The sequence below is a fragment of the Poeciliopsis prolifica genome, unplaced genomic scaffold (genome assembly GCF_027474105.1).
Source record: "Poeciliopsis prolifica strain line A6 unplaced genomic scaffold, Auburn_PproV2 SCAFFOLD150, whole genome shotgun sequence".
NCBI classification, from domain to species: domain Eukaryota; kingdom Metazoa; phylum Chordata; class Actinopteri; order Cyprinodontiformes; family Poeciliidae; genus Poeciliopsis; species Poeciliopsis prolifica.
Genome location: NW_026562525.1, coordinates 367,526 through 389,056, shown reverse-complemented (window position 1 = coordinate 389,056; position 21,531 = coordinate 367,526). Strand labels below are relative to the sequence as shown.

Genomic DNA, 21,531 nt, shown 5'->3' with positions numbered 1-21,531 from the left:
TAATAAAATAAATTTTTTTAATCCGTTCATTTGAAAATTCTCCAAATGTCAGCTGGATTTGTCAACTGATGTGTATCTTCGTCTACGCTGTTGAATTTTCAATGTTATTTTTTTCATTTCTGTCTTAAACTGTGAACAATTTCTCCTATTTACTTCAGTAAAGTTAACAATTTCTCTTTTCTCTGTTTGCTTATCCAGATTTCCTGAAGTGTAACGTTTATAACCAGGAGAGGAGATCCACTCTGGACCAGGAGGAGTTAGAACCTCTGCAGGTGAAACAAGAACAGGAAGAGCCAGAAGATCATCAGATAAAAGAAGAACAGAAGGATCTAGAACACCTGCAGATAAAAGTGGAAGAGAAAGAAGTTTACTGCAGTCAGGGTGAAGAACTGATTGAATTAAAACAGGAGACTGATAACTGCATGGTGGTTCCTGTTGATGAGCAAACATACCAAACTGAATCAGAACCAAACAGGAACCAAGACATCTTAAAAAAGCCTGATGAAACTGAGAACCAACATCAGGACAGAAGAAAACCTTTATCAGGTGTCATCTGTAAAAAACAATTGACAGCTAAATATGCTGTCAGTGATCATATCAGAATTCATGAGGGTGAAAAGCCGTTTTCATGTGTGAACTGTGGAAAAAGTTTTAGTCGTAAACAGCTTTTAACTCGGCACATGAGGATTCACACTGGTGAAAAGCCGTTTTCATGTGTGAACTGTGGAAAAAGTTTTAGTCAAAAACAGAATTTAACTCAGCACATGATGATTCACACTGGTGAAAAGCCGTTTTCATGTGTGACATGTGGAAAAAGTTTTAGTCATAAACTTTGTTTAACTCTGCACATGAGGATTCACACTGGTGAAAAGCCGTTTTCATGTGTGAACTGTGGAAAAAGTTTTAGACATAAACAGCTTTTAATTCAGCACATGAGGATTCACACTGGTGAAAAGCCGTTTTCATGTGTGAACTGTGGAAAAAGTTTTAGTCAAAAACAGCATTTAACTAAGCACATGAGGATTCACACTGGTGAAAAGCCGTTTTCATGTGGGAACTGTGGAAAAAGTTTTAGAATTAAACGTTGTTTAATTCAGCACATGAGGATTCACAGTGGTGAAAAGCCGTTTTCATGTGTGAACTGTGGAAAAAGTTTTATTGAAAAAAAGGCATTAACTCGGCACATGAAGATTCACACTGGTGAAAAGCCATTTTCATGTGTGAACTGTGGAAAAAGTTTTTATTGAAAAAAAGGCATTAACTCAGCACATGAAGATTCACACTGGTGAAAAACCGTTTTCATGTGTGAACTGTGGAAAAAGTTTTAGACATAAACGGGATTTAACTCTGCACATGATTCACACTGGTGAAAAGCCGTGTTCATGTGTGAACTGTGGAAAAAGTTTTATTGAAAAAAAGGCATTAACTCGGCACATGATGATTCACACTGGTGAAAAACCGTTTTCATGTGTGAACTGTGGAAAAAGTTTTAGACATAAACGGGATTTAACTCAGCACATGATGATTCACACTGGTGAAAAGCCGTGTTCATGTGTGAACTGTGGAAAAAGTTTTATTGAAAAAAAGGCATTAACTCGGCACATGAGGATTCACACTGGTGAAAAGCCGTGTTCATGTGTGAACTGTGGAAAAAGTTTTATTGAAAAAAGGCATTAACTCGGCACATGAAGATTCACACTGGTGAAAAGCCGTTTTCATGTTTGAACTGTGGAAAAAGTTTTAGTGAAAAACAGACATTAACTCGGCACATGAGGATTCACACTGGTGAAAAGCCATTTTCATGTGTGACCTGTGGAAAAAGTTTTAGTCAAAAACTGCATTTAACTCAGCACATGAGGATTCACACTGGTGAAAAGCCATTTTCATGTGTGAACTGCGGAAAAAGTTTTAGTCAAAAACAGTATTAACTCGGCACATGAGGATTCACACTGGTGAAAAGCCGTTTTCATGTGTGACCTGTGGAAAAAGTTTTAGTCAAAAACCGCATTTAACTCAGCACATGAGGATTCACACTGGTGAAAAGCTGTAGAAGTATTTTCCATACTTTTCCTATGTTGAGGTTCACTATAGAATTGATTTTGTTAAAAACTAGAATGAAAGACTGGAGGGGTTTCATGTCTATAAAGCTGAAAATTTTAGTATTTAAATGTGATCATATGGACGTTGTGCAACCATCAAAAAACAATAATGATAAACTTTGTTATTGTATTAACATGTTTATATCAGACTGTATGTTGTGTTTGTGCAATGTGAAGAGCAGAGGGCTCAGCTCAGAGCCCTGAGGAGAGCCAGTACTGATGCTGATAGATGAAGAGACATTGTGGACCATTGTGACTAATTTCATGCATTAACAGAGTTTGACTGGACATGGACTCCCTTCCAGAACATTCTCACAGGATTGGACTTGAGGGATTGATATGTATTATTCTGTGCAATAGAGTTTGTGGGCTTCTATTTTTTCAATTCATAAAATCGACAATAGAATGTATGTAATGGTTGAGTGTTTTCAAAAAATCTGCAAAGAAGTATTTGTGATAGTTTTGTGTTTATCGTAAAATGAGATTGAAACTGATTTAATTTTGTTCCAATTATATTAATCAGTTTTACTTTACCTAATTAAAATCTATTTAGATAAAAAATGCATTTGCATTTTACATCAAATTCAAGATTCATCACAAACTAATTTTCATGCATCGATTGCTCATTGTACATGTGATAAATTTCTATTATTTGCTCTTTTCTGCTGCAGCTGTTGGATTACTTTCTTTTTATGTTGAAACTATTTTATGTTACTTGAGGATTCACACTGGTGAATGTTACTTGCACACCAAAAGCAATGTTTTTGGTGAGCAAAAATTGTTTCATTATCATCTTGATTTTGGAAACTCCCATATTTTGAACAAGAGGATGTTTATCATCTAAATAATTGACCGACCTTCAGTAAGGAAGAGGTGTCATCCTGTCCACCCTGTGGCTACGCCACTGTGTATAAAACCTGGTCAACTGGATCTGGGCCAGGGAGTGACCACATTGTGTAGAGAGTCCTATATATTGTAAGAGCTTGCAGCTCCAAGTCAGAACTCATTGCAGGTTCAGATGCTGTGCTGTGGTTGCTGTGTGTTCTCCGTTTGCAAACGACAGAAATAAAGAATTTTGCGATTTTCCAGAGTCTCAAGCCTGATCTGTTCCACACAGATTAGATTTTTCTTTCCACTGCGGCATTACATCTGTACTGGGTGTAGCCACTGTGGTTCCTGTAACTGATGGATTGCCGGTTCACAGTCCCCACATCCATCTCAGTTGTTGAGTCCTTGAGCAAGGCACCAAACCTGCCTTGCCTGCTGTTAGTCAGAAGTCAGATGGCAGCGATTGTGCAGCAGCTTCTCTCAATCTTCCCTCGAGTAGCTGTGGCTACAATGTAGCTTTAACATGTAAAGCACTTTGGCATCCTCTGCTCTAGATAAATCACTATACTACATTTACCATTAACTATTCACTTGCATTTTGTCTGTTTTACCAAGGTTAAGCCCTAAAGACTTGCATAAGTGGACCATTACAGCATCTGCCTGATATATTTACATGAAACTTTACTAGAAGCTGCTTTGGTTCATTTTATTAAATTGCAATGAAGAAATATTCGAATGAAGAAACTGTAACTATTTTTGCTTAAGTCATTGTATAGCACTTTAAAAGCACTTTTGCACTTTATTAACAAGCACTTCATTTAGCTCTGCAATTTTAGCATAGATTTGCACATCAATAACAATTTGCACACAAGACGTTTTAATTGTATTTATTGAGTTTTTTTAGTTATTAGCATGTAGCCTTTTGTTGCGAGCTCTGCACAGTTGCCTGTGAAGGGAGGAAAATTGTTACTCAGAGCAATGAGCTACTAGTGGGTAAAACAGCAAATGTTTGTGCATAATCTGTTAAGTGTGGAGTGCTTATATAAAGTGACTCACCTGTCTTTTCTGTGTCCTCCACAGTGTGTTTGGACAAATACTGACTTGGGGGTGCAGACACCATTTATAGGTTCCGGGACAGGCCATTGAAAAGTGGGGGATAACTGTTTATGTGTTTTGTGGTGTTTCATTATGGTGATGATAAAACATAAAATATTTATAAAAAGTAAGTGAAAATGTTTTGTACTTAGTAAAATGTATTTCATTTAAATAGGAGGAGACTGGCGAATTGAGATTCACCTGTAAATTAAAGGTGGTTTGGGTCGTCCTACTGGGACTATTTAAGGCTGCAGTTTCACATGGGAAATGTTTTGTTGATGCTGTGAGAAGAATAAATGCAGAGTTGCCTCAAATCTTCATCCTCACTGTAAAATCCAGCCGCAAAAGGCCGCCTTATTACAGAGACAGAGAACAAAACGGGATAGAAAAGAAAGGTGAGATAAAAGTCATACGGGGACACCCTCCTCTCACCCAACTTGACATAAAGGTGATCACAGAGAGGGGGAGCCAGAGACCTAACCTGACAGGCAAACCAGGTACACATAGACAAAATCACGCTTTCCCATTCTCGTGCATACACCTAAACATTCAAACCCAAAAACCCAATGTCAAAATAAATAAAATCAAAAATGGACGCCATACACTCACTTCCATTCCTCATACTAAAAATCGTGTTATTTCTTTTAACAATTTTATTGAATTCTTTTACTCGTTTGACCACATTAATATTGCTTGAGTTTGTAGGCCAGAGAGATTCTGCAGAACCAGTCAGAGGGGTTTCCTCATTGCAGTCTGCAGCAGTTCCTGATTGCTGACTGATAGGTGGAACAATGCCTCACCACACATACCACAGCAAGGGTCAGTATCCGTTAATAGATAAGAACAGATAGTTTAGATAATGTGATAGGGCTTATTCCATCACACCCTAATGTTTAACAAATTCCTCTTTACATCTCACAATCTCAGAATACGTGGTCTGATAATGTTCTTGTTATACAAAATTGTTTCATTAGCAAACCTGATTTATGGAATCTCACATATTTGAACAGAAAATGTTTATAATCTAAGGAATTGACTGACGGGTAGGTTGCACCTCTGAGCCAGGGCGTAACCACATTGTGTGTGAAAAATTAGAAGAATTTGAAAATTTGAAGAATAAGAATAGAAATCCAATAGGTGGCAGTAGTGCGCCAATAATGGATACAAGCTGCCGTTAAAATCCAAAGAAGAAGAAGACCAAGCAGCAGAAGAAGAGGGAAAGAAACGAGAGTGTACGGAACCATCAAGGCGGAAGGATTTGAATTTTGGCGGATCGCATAAGCTGTACATTGACTGTAGCAACATCACATCAGGAGGAAATAGTGGGAATGAGATGGATTGGATGATTTCTAGATCACCACGAAGGAAAGAGCAATTAGGAAAAGACAAGAAAGAGCAAGAAGTTGGTCAGAAGAAAGTGAGGCAAGAGCAGACATTAGCAAAAGGACAACAACAAACAAAATGGCGAATTCAGAAGAACAGAGTCAAGTTAATTTAGAAGCAGAATTTAAAGTTATGGCAGAATTCAAGCAAGAGGGGGGAGCTATACATCCCATAAAACTGACCAAAGCAATAGAGGCAGAAATAGGAAAATTAAAATGGCTAGGATCATGAACAACAGAAGAGTGCTAATACATGCTAACAGCGAATCACAGCAACAGAAGATCATGAAAATGAAAACCCTGATGGGGGAAAGAGTTAGAACTCATATCCCAGGATTGTTAGCCAGACTAAGCGGCTTAAAGACACTATGGCAGTAATTTTACAGTTTGAAAATAGTGTGCCAGGAAATATCCAGCTGGGTTATATGAACTATAGAGTTAGAGAGAATATACCTAAACCCCTCAGGTGTTTTCAGTGTCAAATAATGGGACACACTGCAAAGGAAAAATCAGGTGTGCAAGATGTGGAGGTCCACATGAATGTGAGAAAGATGCGAAAATCAAACGTAATTGTGGAGGAGAACACAGTGCAGCTTATGGTGGTTGTCAAACACAAAATGAAGCTAGGGAAGCTCAAAGAATTAAAATAACAGAAAGAATTTCATATGCTGAAGCCTTAAAAAGAGTAAAGAAAGACAGTGATAGAGGAATGGGAGAAACAGGTCAAAGAAACTCAGCGTGGAATACAAATCAAGTGCAGAACGGGCAGAGACAAAGCTTGGTTCCAAATGCATGCTTGCATAAATGTTGAGTGGATGATGATATAATGGTGGTGAAAAAAGAAAACTTTGTAGCATTTCTATGCCATAAATGTGACATTGCAAATGAAGAAGTGATAAAATAAAGGCAATAGTAACAGCAGCTGGAAGATTTTTAGATATGAAAGAAATACAAGCAGATCAAATACATACCATTCTGAGTGCCACTGAAACTACAGAAAATACTCAGGATTAGGATCCTAGTGTTCTTTTTGATGGTTTTTCATATCCTTCAGTGGAATGCTGGAGGCTTAATAGCCAATGGACAAGAATTTAAAAAGTATATTTATGAATTAGAAATGATCCCTGATATTATATGTATTCAATAAACATGGTTAAAACCAAACCTAGATTTTAAGATTCCTGGATATAGCATGGAAAGACAGAATATAAATAATTGTGATGGAGGAGGATGTGCTACTTTAATTAAAGATGGAATAGCTTATTAGAAAATCCCAACGGGTAATAAAATAGAATGTGTTATTATAGAAATATTTAATGAAAGAAAATATGGAAGTATTAAAATTATAAATTGTTTTAAGCTATGTAAAAATCTCGATTGTAAAATGCTTAAAGAAATGGCTGGAAATTAAATAGAAGAGAATTATGGTGCGGTGATTTTAATGCCATAATAATGTGGGGTAGCAAGAAGACGGACCAAAATGGCAACATAATTGAAGAAATAATGGATGAATGATCATTAGTTTGTCTTAACAATGGAAAGGTACCAGAGTAAATATGCATAAAAATACAACCTCATGTCTAGATATTACATTAGTATCTGACTGTCTTGTAGGTTCATGTGAATGGGACATCAACAGGGAATCTACAATAGAGAGTGATCACTTTCCAGTGCGTACTATCATTAATGATAATATAAAGAGGCAAGAAGATGTCATAATCACAAGATGGTGTTTTAATAAAGCTGATTGGAAAAAATTTAAAGTAAATTGTGAGAAAAGCAGACATTTGGTTACATCAAAAGGCAAAATAGAGGAGCGTACAAGTCAGATAACAAAACATATTTTAAATGCTAAAAATTCAAGCATATCAAAAATAATAATAAAAGGGAAGAAAAAAGTAGTCCCTTGGTGGAATGATGAATGTACTAGAGCGGTTAAAGATCGTAACAGGGCATTTAAAATACTGCAAAAAATTAACAGTTGAAACTAATATTGATTATAAAGAAAAAGCAGTGGCTCGTAAAACTATTAAGAAAGTTAAAAAGAAAATGTGGAGAGAATATTGTTCCTCAATAGGATCAGAAATAAAATTACAGAATGTTTGGTCAATGTTTAGGAAATAGATTGGGAAAAGGAGTGATGTTAAAATACCAGCCTTAGTTACATCAGGAAATAGTAGTGTTAAATAAAGATAAGGCAGATTTGTTGGGTGAATCATTTGCTGTAGTGCATAGTGGCAAACATCTTACACACATTCATAGACAACTGAAAATTAAAAAAATTAGTAAGCATAAAAATATATTGGAAAAAAGTCAAACATATAACTCAACATTAGACATGAATATAACCATGAAAGAAATTAAAACAGTATTGAAAGGACAGGATATTCAGCTCCAGGGGAGGATCAGCTATGCTATGCTATGTTTAAAGATTCCTGAAGTAACATTAGAATTCATTTTGAAACTGTTCAATAAAATATGGAAAGAAGGTTTAATACCAATAGCTGGACGAGGGCAATAATCCTACCGTTTAATAAACCAGGGAAAGATCCTATAAATCCAAATAATTATAGACCGATAGCATTAACTTCACATTCAAGTAAGTGGATGGAGAAATAATAGTTAATAGATTAGAATTTACTCTTGATCGTAAGAAATTAATTAATGAAAATCAGTGTGGATTTAGGAAAGGGAGATCAACAATGGATGCAATAACCAGAGTCAGTAATGACATAGAGAAAACTTTAAAAAATCCTTATGGACAGAAGGTCTACTTATAAAAATTAAGCAGATGGGAATAGGTGGGAAGATGTTTAATTGGATAGCAATTCTTTGTCAGATAGAAAATAAGAGTAAAGATTGGAAATGATGACCCAAAAGAATTTAATGTTGAAAATGGAATTCCACAAGGCAGTGCAATTAGCCAATACTATTTGATATCATGACAAATGATATCTTTTCTGAAACAGAAGAATATAAATTCTGCATTATATGCTGATGACGGGGTTATATGGATGAGAGGAAGAATATAAAACATGTGGAAAGAAAAATTAAGAAAGCAATTAGTGAAGTAGAAAAATGGTCCAATGAATGGGATTTTAAATTATCAACAAGTAAATCTTGTCATAAGGTTTTTACAAATAAGAAAAATATTGATATAGGAACAATAACATATTATGAATAGTTGGAAGGGTAGCAGAATTTAAATATCTGGGATTATGGTTGGATCAATCATATACATGTAAAACGCATATAGATAATCTGGAAACTAAATGTAAGAAAGTTATAAATTTACCAAAGGCTGGGCTGGAAATAACTGGGGTGCAGATAGACAGTCATTATTAAACATATATAGGGAACATATATATTATGGTAGTTTATATATGGAGAAGCAGCTAAAACAACATTACAAAAAATAGATACATTTCAGGATAGGGCTTTACGTGTATGTACAGGAGCAGTGAAAACGACACCTATTAATGCTCTTCTTATAGAGACTGGAGAGATTCCACTGGAAATAAGAAGAATAAAATTAACTCTGACATATTGGATGAAAATAAGAAGTAGAAAGGATGGAAATGTAAATTCAACAATGTTAAAATATTGTTGGGAATACTCAAAGTTCCAGAGTAATGGATTTGGATGGATTTTAATCCATCCAAATTCATAAATTTTAATGGATTAAAATGTATGGATTTGAAGATAAAGAAATAGCTCAATTGAATCCCATTCGTGTTAGTCCTCATGGATTTTTCCGGAGGTAAATGTTGACATGAAACTCCTTAAAATGAAAAATGATTGGAATTTAAATGAAATAGGGGTAAAGACTGACGTATATTTAAGAAAACTCATATTATAATCGCATTCAAATATATTCAGATGGTTTTAAGAATTTAAAAGGATGTGTGGGAATAGGAATACATATATATGAGTTTAAAATTGACATTTCTAGAAGCTTATCTGATCAACTATCTGTATTCACAGCAGAAATGGTGGCAGTTATTATCAGCTTACAGTGGTAGATGAGGTTTGTCCAGACAGAGTAGTAATTTGCACAGATTCCAAAGCAGCAATAGAAAGTATTCAGGGAAGAGGAAATAATAGGAAAGATCTAGTACTTGAAATTCAACATACCTTATTTAGATTATATAGAGGTGACATTGATATTCGGTTCTGTTGGGTATCAGCACATGAAGGTGTAAAAGGCAATGAAAGGGCAGATAAATTAGCAAAAGGGCTTTAGATCAGGCAATAAGAATTAAAATACCTATTTGGAAAGGGGAAGGAAAATCAATTATTAAGAATAAAGACATTGATATATGGTTAAAAAAAAGGTGGAATGAAGATAAGAAAGGAAGAAATTATATAAAATAAAGAAGTCAATATTTAGTAGAAATATTAAGGAGAGAAATAGAAAGGAAGAAATAATAATGATTAGATTAAGAGTAGGGCATACATATTTAAATGATACTTTATATTTAACAGGGAAGAAAAATAGTGATATGTGTGAAGAATGTGGAGAGAAAAGAAAAGAAAATGTAGCATGAGCTGTAAACATGAAAGTGAAAGTGAGAAATTGAGAAGAATAGTTGGAAGGTCAAATCAAGAATAGAGTTTGAAAGGAATACTAGGAAATGATGGGAATATGATGTATATTTGCATATTAAGGAAAGCATTATTTATTTATCTACAACACACAAAATTAAAAAATAGAATCTGACAGATGTAAAATACTGTTGCTACACACTCGTGTACAGTAGGTCGCGGTATGCACCTTAAAGTTGATTGTAATCCGCCATAATAGAAAAGAAGAAGAAGAAGCAGCAGACGAAGTAGAGGAAGCAGAAGATGGCACCTGGTCTGTTTCGTTGAATGTTGGAGAGTTGAGTGAATAAAAGTTTGAAGAAACATTGAAAGAGTTTAAAGAAATCATCGTCCAGTCGGAGGAAGAGATGGATGATCAGCGCAGACTGCTTGATTTCTCCCGGACTCCCCAGATCATCTTACACCGAATAGGTAGGAAACAGCAGCGTTTGGATGCAGGTTAAGGTCTAAATGTCTAGTGTTACTTCACTATTGTATCCCACTTTATGTTGGATAATTACATAAAATTCTTATGAAATATTTTCAGATGTGTTTATGTGATAAAATTTGGAAAAGTTCAAGGGTTAATACTTTTGAAGCCACGGGAGAATCAATGCAGTGAAGATGTGGCGCACCTAAAACTGCCACCATTATTTTATTTTGGTTGTATTAATATTTATTAAATAATTTTAAAATATTTTAATGTATGACTTATTGGATTTATTCCAAAAATGAACAAGTTATATTTTGTTTGTTTCTGAGCAGCAGTGGCGAAGCGGAACTTATGTTTGGGGACGTTGCTCCCGGGTTGGTTTTACGGTGGAGTTCCGGTTTTCTTTTTCTTTTTTTTGTTTTGTTTGGGTGACTTCTCTCTTAAATGATGGAAGTTTTTTATTTACTTCAATGAAGTGAATTCCTAATTTTCTCTGTTTTCTTCTCCAGATCACCTACAACATGATGTTTATGAGGATGAGCTAAGTCAGCAGGAGAGGAGATCCACTCTGGACCAGGAGGAGTTAGAACCTCTGCAGGTGAAACAAGAACAGGAAGAGCCAGAAAATCATCAGATAAAAGGAGAACCGAAGGATCTAGAACACCTGCAGATAAAAGTGGAAGAGAAAGAAGTTTACTACAGTCAGGGTGAAGAGCTGATTGAATTAAAAAAGAAGACTGATACCTGCATGGTGGTTCCTGTTGATGAGCAAACATACCAAACTGAATCAGAACCAAACAGGAACCAAGACATGTTAAAAAAGCCTGATGAAACTGAGAACCAAAATCAGGACAGAAGAAAACCTTTCTCATGTATCATTTGTAAAAAGCGTTTTGCCTTCAGATCTCATACTGGTAAAAAGCCATTTTTATGTCTGACTTGTGGAAAACGTTTTTGTCAAAAAGAGGTTTTAACTCGACACATGACGATTCACACAGGTAAAATGCCGTTTTTGTGTGTGATCTGTGGTAAATATTTTTGTCAAAAAAGGCTTTTAACTGGTCACATGAGGTGTCATACAGATGAAAAGTCTTTCATGTGTGTGATCTGCGAAAAGCAATTTTCTTTCAAATCTGCTTTCGATGCTCACAAGAGAACTCATAGGAAGGAAAAGCCTTTTTCATGTGGTACCTGTGGACAATCTTTTAGCCAAAAACACGTTTTAACTAATCACATGATGGTTCACATCGGTGTAAAGCCTTTTTCATGTGAGAACTGCGGAAAATGCTTTACTTTCAAGTCTGCTTTCAATGTTCATGTGAGAACTCACACAGGAGAAAAGCCTTTTCTATGCTTCATCTGTGGGAAAAGTTTTAGTTGCAAACAATATTTATCTGAGCACATGACGATTCACTCAGGTGAAAAGCCGTTTTCATGTATGACCTGTGGAAAGTGTTTTGCTTTCAAATCTGCTTTTGATGCTCATAGAACTCACACTGGGGAGAACCCCCTTTTAATGCGTCACTTGTGGGAAATGTTTCAGTCAAAAACATGTTCTACTTAATCATATTGTAATTCACACAAATACGAGGCCTTTTTGGTGTCTTATTTGTGGAAAAGATTTGAATAAAAAATTTATTTAACTTTCCACATGAGAAATCACTCGGGTAGTTATTAATTTAGAGCGCAAAAAAAAAAGAAATTCTAATAAAAAAGCCTAATTTGTCATTTTATTCCTGACCATAACATGGTTGTCATGGGTGACATGAATGCAGACATCTCAGATAAAAACTCAGTTTGCTAAACACCATTTTTTTTTACAATTCTAATCTAGTATTGTCAAGTAAAGAGCGTCTGCCAGCTGCTAGCTACATTTATGTAAATGAAGCCTGGCATACTGTGTCTTGGTTGGACCATTGTATGACTACAGCAGATGCTCATCTTGCTATGCTATACCTAAATATCTTATGCAATATGTCCACTGTTGACCACATCCCCTTCGAGGTGTCAACTAAATGTGAACAGTAATCAAATAGCTCATTACTATGCCCAACTGATCAATTGTTATGTACCATTAAAATACCAAGAGAGGCAGTTACTTGTTCAGACGATAACTGCTCTATTATTGGAATATAACTGGATTAGAATATAAGTGGATTATATTCTAATATAATTGAAGCTACTGGGAGCTGGCCTTCCTTATGATAAAAGTAATATAAAGATTCAAAACAGACCAGGCTGCAACACCTATGTGTCTAAATACCACAGTGAAGCTACTACTTCTTGGGCTCTAGCAGGTAAACCTAGGCAGGGCCCTTTATTTGAACATAAAAAGCGGTCTAATGCAAAATACAAATATGCACTATGGTTCATTATCCAGAATAAGAAAACCATGAGGGCTGACTGCGTGGCAAAAAAGCTTATAGGTAAGGATACAAAAGCCTTTTGGAAAGAGGTTAAAACCATCAATAACAGTAAATCCTCTCTCCCTTGCACTGTCAATGGCGCTTCTGGGACGAATATGATTGTTGATTTTTGGCAACGTCACTACAGAAAATTATTTTCCTGTGTATACAGTGAACCCTTTCAAGTTGACAAGGTTAGTACTGTAGAAATGATCAAAACACACGAGGTCTATCAAGCAATTAAGGAACTGTCTGTAAATAAATCTGAAGGAATGGAGTTCAAGGGTCGCCCCTCTTCTTGCCTTGTGTTTCACTGATTTTATTATTCCTGTTTTTATTCCTGATAGCTTGATGAATGTACTTCTACTTCCGGTGATTTAAAAAAAAAGCTGGTAAAATAGGCAGCTCTGATAACTATAACCTAGTACACACTCTGAAGTCTTTGAACTTATTCTTTTGCCAAAATTTGCAGATTGTTATGTCTGTAGACAATCAATTTGGGTTCAAGTCCAACCTGATACATGAGAATTACTGGATAATTATAACAGTAAAAACTCTACAGTTTTTCTGTGTTTTTAGACGCCACTAAGGCTTTTGATCGTGTAAATCAGAAAAAACTAATTTTAAAATTGTGCAACGCTGTTGTGGGCAAATATATAGTAAGATGTCTGTCCTATTGGTGTGCTAATCAAACTATGCAGGTCAAATGGGACAAGTGTATGTCTGCATCCTTTCGTCTGAGATAAGGAAGCATTTTATTTCCTATGTTGTTTAATTTTCATGTGAATGATCTCTCTAATCTCCTGAACCTGTGTAGAACTGGCTGCATGGATGGTGAAACTATTATTAATCATTTAATGTATGCTGATGACCGAGACGTTTTTAGTCCCAGTTCAGCTGGTCTTCAGAAACTGCATCATGTTGGTAACCTACATGATAAATTCAATCCATCAAAAAGTATCTTGATCTGTTGCACTAAGGAGGAAAAATATAGGGCATTTCCAAATTTCAAGCTGTCTGGGACTCTATTGAATTTCTCTAATGAAGTAAAATATCTTGGTCATGTGTCGACAGACTGTCTGTGATTTACCGTCAGTCCGAATGTCATCTGCTCAGGCAAATATCCTTGTTTAGATCATATTGTACATCACTGTATACTGCACATTTGTGGTGCAACGTTCAAAGAGCCAGTCTTCAAAGATTGAAGGTGGCTGACAATGACTTTTGTTAAATAAGCCCAGATGGACCAGTGCCAGTGAACTGTTTGTATCCGCTCGCGTCAGCATTTTGATGGCTGTTTTAAGAAAGCTTATGTTTAATTTTATTTGTCATATAAACGAGTCTAATAATAGCATTATCCTACTGTTGATGAAATATATTGCAGTAAAATATATTGCAGTAAAATACTCATCTGTACTCTGGAGACATTGGTATGACTGCCTCCTGAAACGCTAGTAGCCGTTATTTTATGTATTTTTTCTACTTTTATCAATTTGTTTTTTCTTCTTCTTTTTTTTATGTAATTTGGACTTTGAGTCTGTAATAAAATCTATCTAAATCTATCTATAGTCTTCAACTTATTGAGTAAAATCTGCTAAGTGGCTTGACTTAGATAGGTTGGCTAAGGAGGCTATTAAACAAGAAGTTATTGATATGCCAGTAAAATGATTTAAATCTGAAGACAAAGGTATAGTTTGGAGAGGAAGCAAGAAGATTTGGAAAATTACGTGGAATAATGAAATAAATGGAAGGCATTTATATACATTTGATGTAGTAATGGTTAGAGGAATAAACAGGAGGGAGGAGATAATTATGAATAGAATAAGAACCAGTCAGTTTTTTTTAAATGGAACTCTTTTTAAGATGGGGAAACATCTTACTGGTTTATGAAGTTGGTGTGATTTTATGGAACATGTTTTTATTAGGTATAGAAAATATGTAAATCAAAGATATTAGAGTTTGAGACATAGATATGAGGATCCAATAGGTGGCAGTAGTGCAAGAGCAATGGATGCAAACTGCCGTTAAAATGTAAAGGAGAAGAAGAAGAAAAAGTAGTAGAAGAAGAAGTAGAAGAAGACAAAGAGGACAGCACGTGGTCTGTTTTGTTGAATGTTTGAGTGTTTCTCTAATAAATATCTCCAGTCCAGCTTAAACCAGTGAATCAGCGAGCAGTGAACTGCAGAAACATTGACAGAGTTTAAAGAAATCATCGTCCAGTCGGAGGAAGAGATGGATGATCAGCGCAGACTGCTTGATTTCTCCCGGACTCCCCAGATCATCTTACACCGAATAGGTAGGAAACAGCAGCGTTTGGATGCAGGTTAAGGTCTAAATGTCTGCATCTTTCTGCATGAGGATCATTTTAGTAAACGCTCTTTTCCCGGATAAATGTTTTGTTAGCAGGTAAATGAACGCAGACATCACAATGAGAATGGCTGATTTATGGAGAGAAAATGGAGTTTCTCACAATCTGAGCTTTGTGCTGCGTCAGTGTTTCGTTGTGTAGTGGAAGTAGTGTCAGTAGTCAGTTAAAACGTTGTAGCTCTGGAAGAAGGGACTTTGTAACGGCAGCCCCAAAACAAATACACACTTCATGTGCAAATAAAGTTGCCGAAAGTGAAGAAGAGTCTGTTTCGTGAGTGCAACACTATTTGTGTGTTTGGTTTCCATCCATCCGTTTTCTAACTCGCTTATCGCGAGAGTTGCTGATGCATTTCCAGCAGTTGGATATTTAGGTTTATATTGTACATATTTCATACTTTAGTTGCACTTTTACAACTGGATTTTCTTTCATTGTACATGTGTAAATCCAAATTAATTCAAAGTCTTTATATCTTGTTATTAGAGGATGATCAGGGTCTCTGCTCCAACTCTTTATTTCTAACGGGTCGATTTGTTCAATTTTAGATATTTTTTCCTTGTAGCGTTTTTTTTTGGGGGGGGGGGGCTTCTGGGAGAAGCTTTTCGCAATATAGCCCACTTTGTTTCAAACTGCTTTTCAGCATTATGGGAGAGGAGGATACAGCGGAAACGCTATAAAACCATCAGAAAAGGTTTGTTTTGGAATGTTGCCATACAAGATGGCGCCCAGCGACGTAAACGTCACACGCAGTGAACAGATAAAAATTAAGAAATGATTTAAAATCAATTTTCTAGATCTGGGAAGCAATTCAAACAAATTAGCGAGCTTCACACATTTGAAATTTTAAGTGTCAGGTGTTTTAAACAGACATTTGATGAAGTACATCTGTCGCCTTTCTTGTTGATGCATAAAATATACACATATAGAAAAACTTTCATACATAACATGTATTGCATGCATGAGAAATATTTCACTCAGCAAACTGACAATGACTGAGAGCTCTGGCTCGGATGAAATTTACAGTTCGGACAACCACCTCCATTACATGGTGCATTTTTAGCGACTTGCAGCTTAATGCTTCCTGATGCAAAATACAATGAAATGTCCAAAATTCCCCCCTTTTATTTGCAGCTTGTACTTTCTCTCTGAACTTTGTCACAACACCTGTCTTTTTCCCAATCACTGACGGCGCACCATCAGTAGCCAGGCTTACGGCGCGGGACCGGTCCACCCCGACTCGGTCCATCCCGACTCGGTCCGGCGCTCCAACAACAGAGCAGAAAATGTCTTCAGATGTCGTAGTGTCGGCCATTTTTATTAATTTTTTCTTCAATGGTAATGGTCCGGCTGGGGGCATTTAGACCCCGGGCCGGGCTAAATCGTTCATCGGGCCGCTTCCTGTCTAACTTAGAAAAGCAAATAATAAAGGAACAAAACTAAACAACTATTAACCTACAAATAAATTCATGTTTATAACTCAACCCCAAGGATTTAAAGTGCACAAAAATTAGATTTAACTATTATTCAAAGTAATAAAAGAAGTAATGTATTGAAATAATACAGTTTACTATTAAATACTAACAATAATCCCTACGACATTTAATTTTGTAATCAATAAAATTATTTTTTTAATCCGTTCATTTGAGAATTCTCCAAATGTCAGCTGGATTTGTCGACTGATGTGTATCTCTGTCTACGTTGTTGAATTTTCAATGTTATTTTGTTCATTTGTGTCTTAAACTGTGAACAATTTCTACTATTTACTTCAGTAAAGTTAACAATTATTCTTTTTATCTGTTTGCTTGTCCAGATTCCCTGAAGTGTAACGTTTATAACCAGGAGAGGAGATCCACTCTGGACCAGGAGGAGTTAGAACCTCTGCAGGTGAAACAAGAACAGGAAGAGCCAGAAGATCATCAGATACAAGTCGAAGAGAAAGAAGTTTACTACAGTCAGGGTGAAGAACTGATTGCATTAAAACAGGAGACTGATACCTGCATGGTGGTTCCTGTTGATGAGCAAACATACCAAACTGAATCAGAACCAAATGGGAACCAAGACATCTTAAAAAAGCCTGATGAAACTGAGAACCAACATCAGGACAGAAGAAAACCTTTGTCAGGTGTCATCTGTAAAAAACAATTGATTGTCAAATATGCTGTCAGTGATCATATCAGAATTCATAAGGGTGAAAAGCCGTTTTCATGTCTGAACTGTGGAAAAAGTTTTAGTCGTAAACAGCATTTAACTCGGCACATGAGGATTCACACTGGTGAAAAGCCGTTTTCATGTGTGAACTGTGGAAAAAGTTTTAGTCAAAAACAGCATTTAACTCGGCACATGATGATTCACACTGGAGAAAAGCCGTTTTCATGTGTGAACTGTGGAAAAGGTTTTAGTGAAAAACAGCATTTAACTCGGCACATGATGATTCACACTGGAGAAAAGCCGTTTTCATGTGGGAACTGTGGAAAAAGTTTCAGTCATAAACAGAGTTTAACTCAGCACATGAGAATTCACACTGGTGAAAAGCCGTTTTCATGTGTGAACTGTGGAAAAAGTTTCAGTCATAAACAGAGTTTAACTCAGCACATGAGAATTCACACTGGTGAAAAGCCGTTTTCATGTGTGAACTGTGGAAAAAGTTTTAGTGATAAACTGAGTTTAACTCGGCACATGAGGATTCACACTGGTGAAAAGCCGTTTTCATGTGTGAACTGTGGAAAAAGTTTCAGTCATAAACAGAGTTTAACTCAGCACATGAGGATTCACACTGGTGAAAAGCCGTTTTCATGTGTGAACTGTGGAAAAAGTTTTAGTCAAAAACGGCATTTAACTCGGCACATGATGATTCACACCGGTGAAAAGCCGTTTTCATGTGTGAACTGTGGAAAAAGTTTTAGTCATAAACTTTGTTTAACTCGGCACATGAGGATTCACACTGGTGAAAAGCCGTTTTCATGTGTGAACTGTGGAAAAAGTTTTAGTCATAAACTTTGTTTAACTCGGCACATGAGGATTCACACTGGTGAAAAGCCGTTTTCATGTGTGAACTGTGGAAAAAGTTTTAGTGAAAAAAGGCATTAACTCGGCACATGAGGATTCACACTGGTGAAAAGCCGTTTTCATGTGTGAACTGTGGAAAAAATTTTAGTCAAAAACAGCATTTAACTCGGCACATGATGATTCACACTGGTGAAAAGCCGTTTTCATGTGTGAACTGTGGAAAAAGTTTTAGTGAAAAAAGGCATTAACTCAACACATGATGATTCACACTGGTGAAAAGCCGTTTTCATGTGTGAACTGTGGAAAAAGTTTTAGTCATGAACTTTGTTTAACTCGGCACATGAGGATTCACACTGGTGAAAAGTCGTTTTCATGTGTGAACTGTGGAAAAAGTTTTAGTCATAAACTTTGTTTAACTCGGCACATGAGGATTCACACTGGTGAAAAGCCGTTTTCATGTGTGAACTGTGGAAAAAGTTTTAGTGAAAAAAAGGCATTAACTCAACACATGATGATTCACACTGGTGAAAAGCCATTTTCATGTGTGAACTGTGGAAAAAGTTTTAGTCATAAACTTTGTTTAACTCGGCACATGAGGATTCACACTGGTGAAAAGCCGTTTTCATGTGTGAACTGTGGAAAAAGTTTTAGTCATAAACTTTGTTTAACTCGGCACATGAGGATTCACACTGGTGAAAAGCCGTTTTCATGTGTGAACTGTGGAAAAAGTTTTAGTCAAAAACAGCATTTAACTCAGCACATGATGATTCACACTGGTGAAAGGCCGTTTTCATGTGTGAACTGTGGAAAAAGTTTTAGTGAAAAAAAGGAATTAACTCAACACATGATGATTCACACTGGTGAAAAGCCGTTTTCATGTGTGACCTGTGGAAAAAGTTTTAGTCATGAACTTTGTTTAACTCGGCACATGAGGATTCACACTGGTGAAAAGTCGTTTTCATGTGTGAACTGTGGAAAAAGTTTTAGTCATAAACTTTGTTTAACTCGGCACATGAGGATTCACACTGGTGAAAAGCCGTTTTCATGTGTGAACTGTGGAAAAAGTTTTAGTGAAAAAAAGGCATTAACTCGGCACATGAGGATTCACACTGGTGAAAAGCCGTTTTCATGTGTGAACTGTGGAAAAAGTTTTTGTCGAAAACAGCATTTAACTCGGCACATGAGTATTCACACTGGTGAAAAGCCTTTTTCATGTGTGAACTGTGGAAAAAGTTTTAGTCGTAAACAGAATTTAACTCAGCACATGATGATTCACACTGGTGAAAAGCCGTTTTCATGTGTGGACTGTGGGAAAAGTTTTAGTCATAAACTGTGTTTAACTCGGCACATGATGATTCACACTGGTGAAAAGCCGTTTTCATGTGTGGACTGTGGAAAATGTTTTAGTCAAAAACGACATTTAACACGTCACATGATGATTCACACTGGTGAAAAGCCGTTTTCATGTGTGAACTGTGGAAAATGTTTTAGTCAAAAACGGCATTTAACACGGCACATGATGATTCACACTGGTGAAAAGCCTTTTTCATGTGTGAACTGTGGAAAAAGTTTTAGTAGAAAAAAGGCATTAACTCGGCACATGAGGATTCACACTGATGAAAAGCCGTTTTCATGTGTGAACTGTGGAAAAAGTTTTAGTCAAAAACAGGATTTAACTCGGCACATGATGATTCACACTGGTGAAAAGCCGTTTTCATGTGTGAACTGTGGAAAAAGTTTTAGTCAAAAACAGCATTTAACTCAGCACATGATGATTCACACTGGTGAAAAACCGTTTTCATGTGTGAACTGTGGAAAAAGTTTTAGTGAAAATCGGGCATTAACTCAGCACATGATGATTCACACTGGTGATAAGCCGTTTTCATGTGTGAACTGTGGAAGAAGTTTTAGTCATAAACTTTGTTTAACTCGGCACATGAGGATTCACACTGGTGAAAAGCCGTTTTCATGTGTGAACTGTGGAAGAAGTTTTAGTCATAAACTTTGTTTAACTCGGCACATGAGGATTCACACTGGTGAAAAGCCGTTTTCATGTGTGAACTGTGGAAAAAGTTTTACTGAAAAAAAGGCATTAACTCGGCACATGATGATTCACACTGGTGAAAAGCCGTTTTCATGTGTGAACTGTGGAAGAAGTTTTACTGAAAAAAGGCATTAACTCGGCACATGATGATTCACACTGGTGAAAAGCCGTTTTCATGTGTGAACTGTGGAAAAAGTTTTTGTCGAAAACAGCATTTAACTCGGCACATGATGATTCACACTGGTGAAAAGCCGTTTTCATGTGTGAACTGTGGAAGAAGTTTTACTGAAAAAAAGGCATTAACTCGGCACATGATGATTCACACTGGTGAAAAGCCGTTTTCATGTGTGAACTGTGGAAAAAGTCTTTGTCGAAAACAGCATTTAACTCAACACATGATGATTCACACTGGTGAAAAGTCTTAAAAGTTCACTATAAATGTCATTGTAATAAAAATGTGTTATTTACTGGAGGGTTTACATCTATAAAGTGGTGGAAATTTTTTAATTAAGTTGTTAAATGTGATATTTATTTGCACCAAGGATGTGTGTTTGTAGCAGTAGGAAGCAGGCCGATTTGAGAAGCAAAATGCCTGAAGCCGCAGCTACACTGATAGCTTGACTAGACGATAAATGCCAGTCAGAAAGAAAATGTTATCACCTTAGCAGGAGAATGGATCAAAGACTAGAAGTCCTGAGAAACTCTTGTTTTGTAGCCCAGAGAAACAAGAAACAAGAGAAAAGTTTTATAACCTCAAGAAATTGACAGGATCTTCAAGAGCTACGAAAATGTGCTTGGAAGACAACAGCTGCATGGATGCAGGATGACAACATTGTTTGAGCAGAGACTTGTGACTGAAATCTGGTCTCCTTCTATGCAAATGATTTGTAAGCAACGCCTCAATGTAATAAATATTGAGTGTATGAGAGCACGTTAGAACTGGCCTGGAGACGGAGATAGCAGACGTCCTGAAGCTGGCTCTCCATTCAATTCTATTGCATTTAAAACTTCAACTGTATCTTTTGTCATATTGTGAAATGTTTGATAAATGTTTTGTGTTCAGATCCAACAGTTTCCTTGAGAGATTTTCTTGCTGTTGTTTTGTAATTGTTTTGCTTACAAATATATTCATGCCTTACAATAAGTAATTATCTTGTTTGGATTAAAAACATTTAATCATTCTTATTCAGCGGTTTCATTTATGCATTATAACAAGTAATCGTCTCACAAAGTTTCAATGTTCCAGAATCTTATTGTGGCATTCATATTAATGTTATAATATTGTGCTTT

The 21,531-nt window shown here is 36.2% G+C and overlaps 2 pseudogenes; both read left to right on the top strand.

The window, feature by feature from the left end:
* Positions 1-378: 378 nt before the first annotated feature.
* LOC129355911 (gastrula zinc finger protein XlCGF57.1-like) lies at positions 379-1,743 on the top strand (annotated as a pseudogene).
* A 15,611-nt stretch (positions 1,744-17,354) lies between these two features.
* LOC129355893 (zinc finger protein 91-like) lies at positions 17,355-21,143 on the top strand (annotated as a pseudogene).
* Positions 21,144-21,531: the final 388 nt, after the last annotated feature.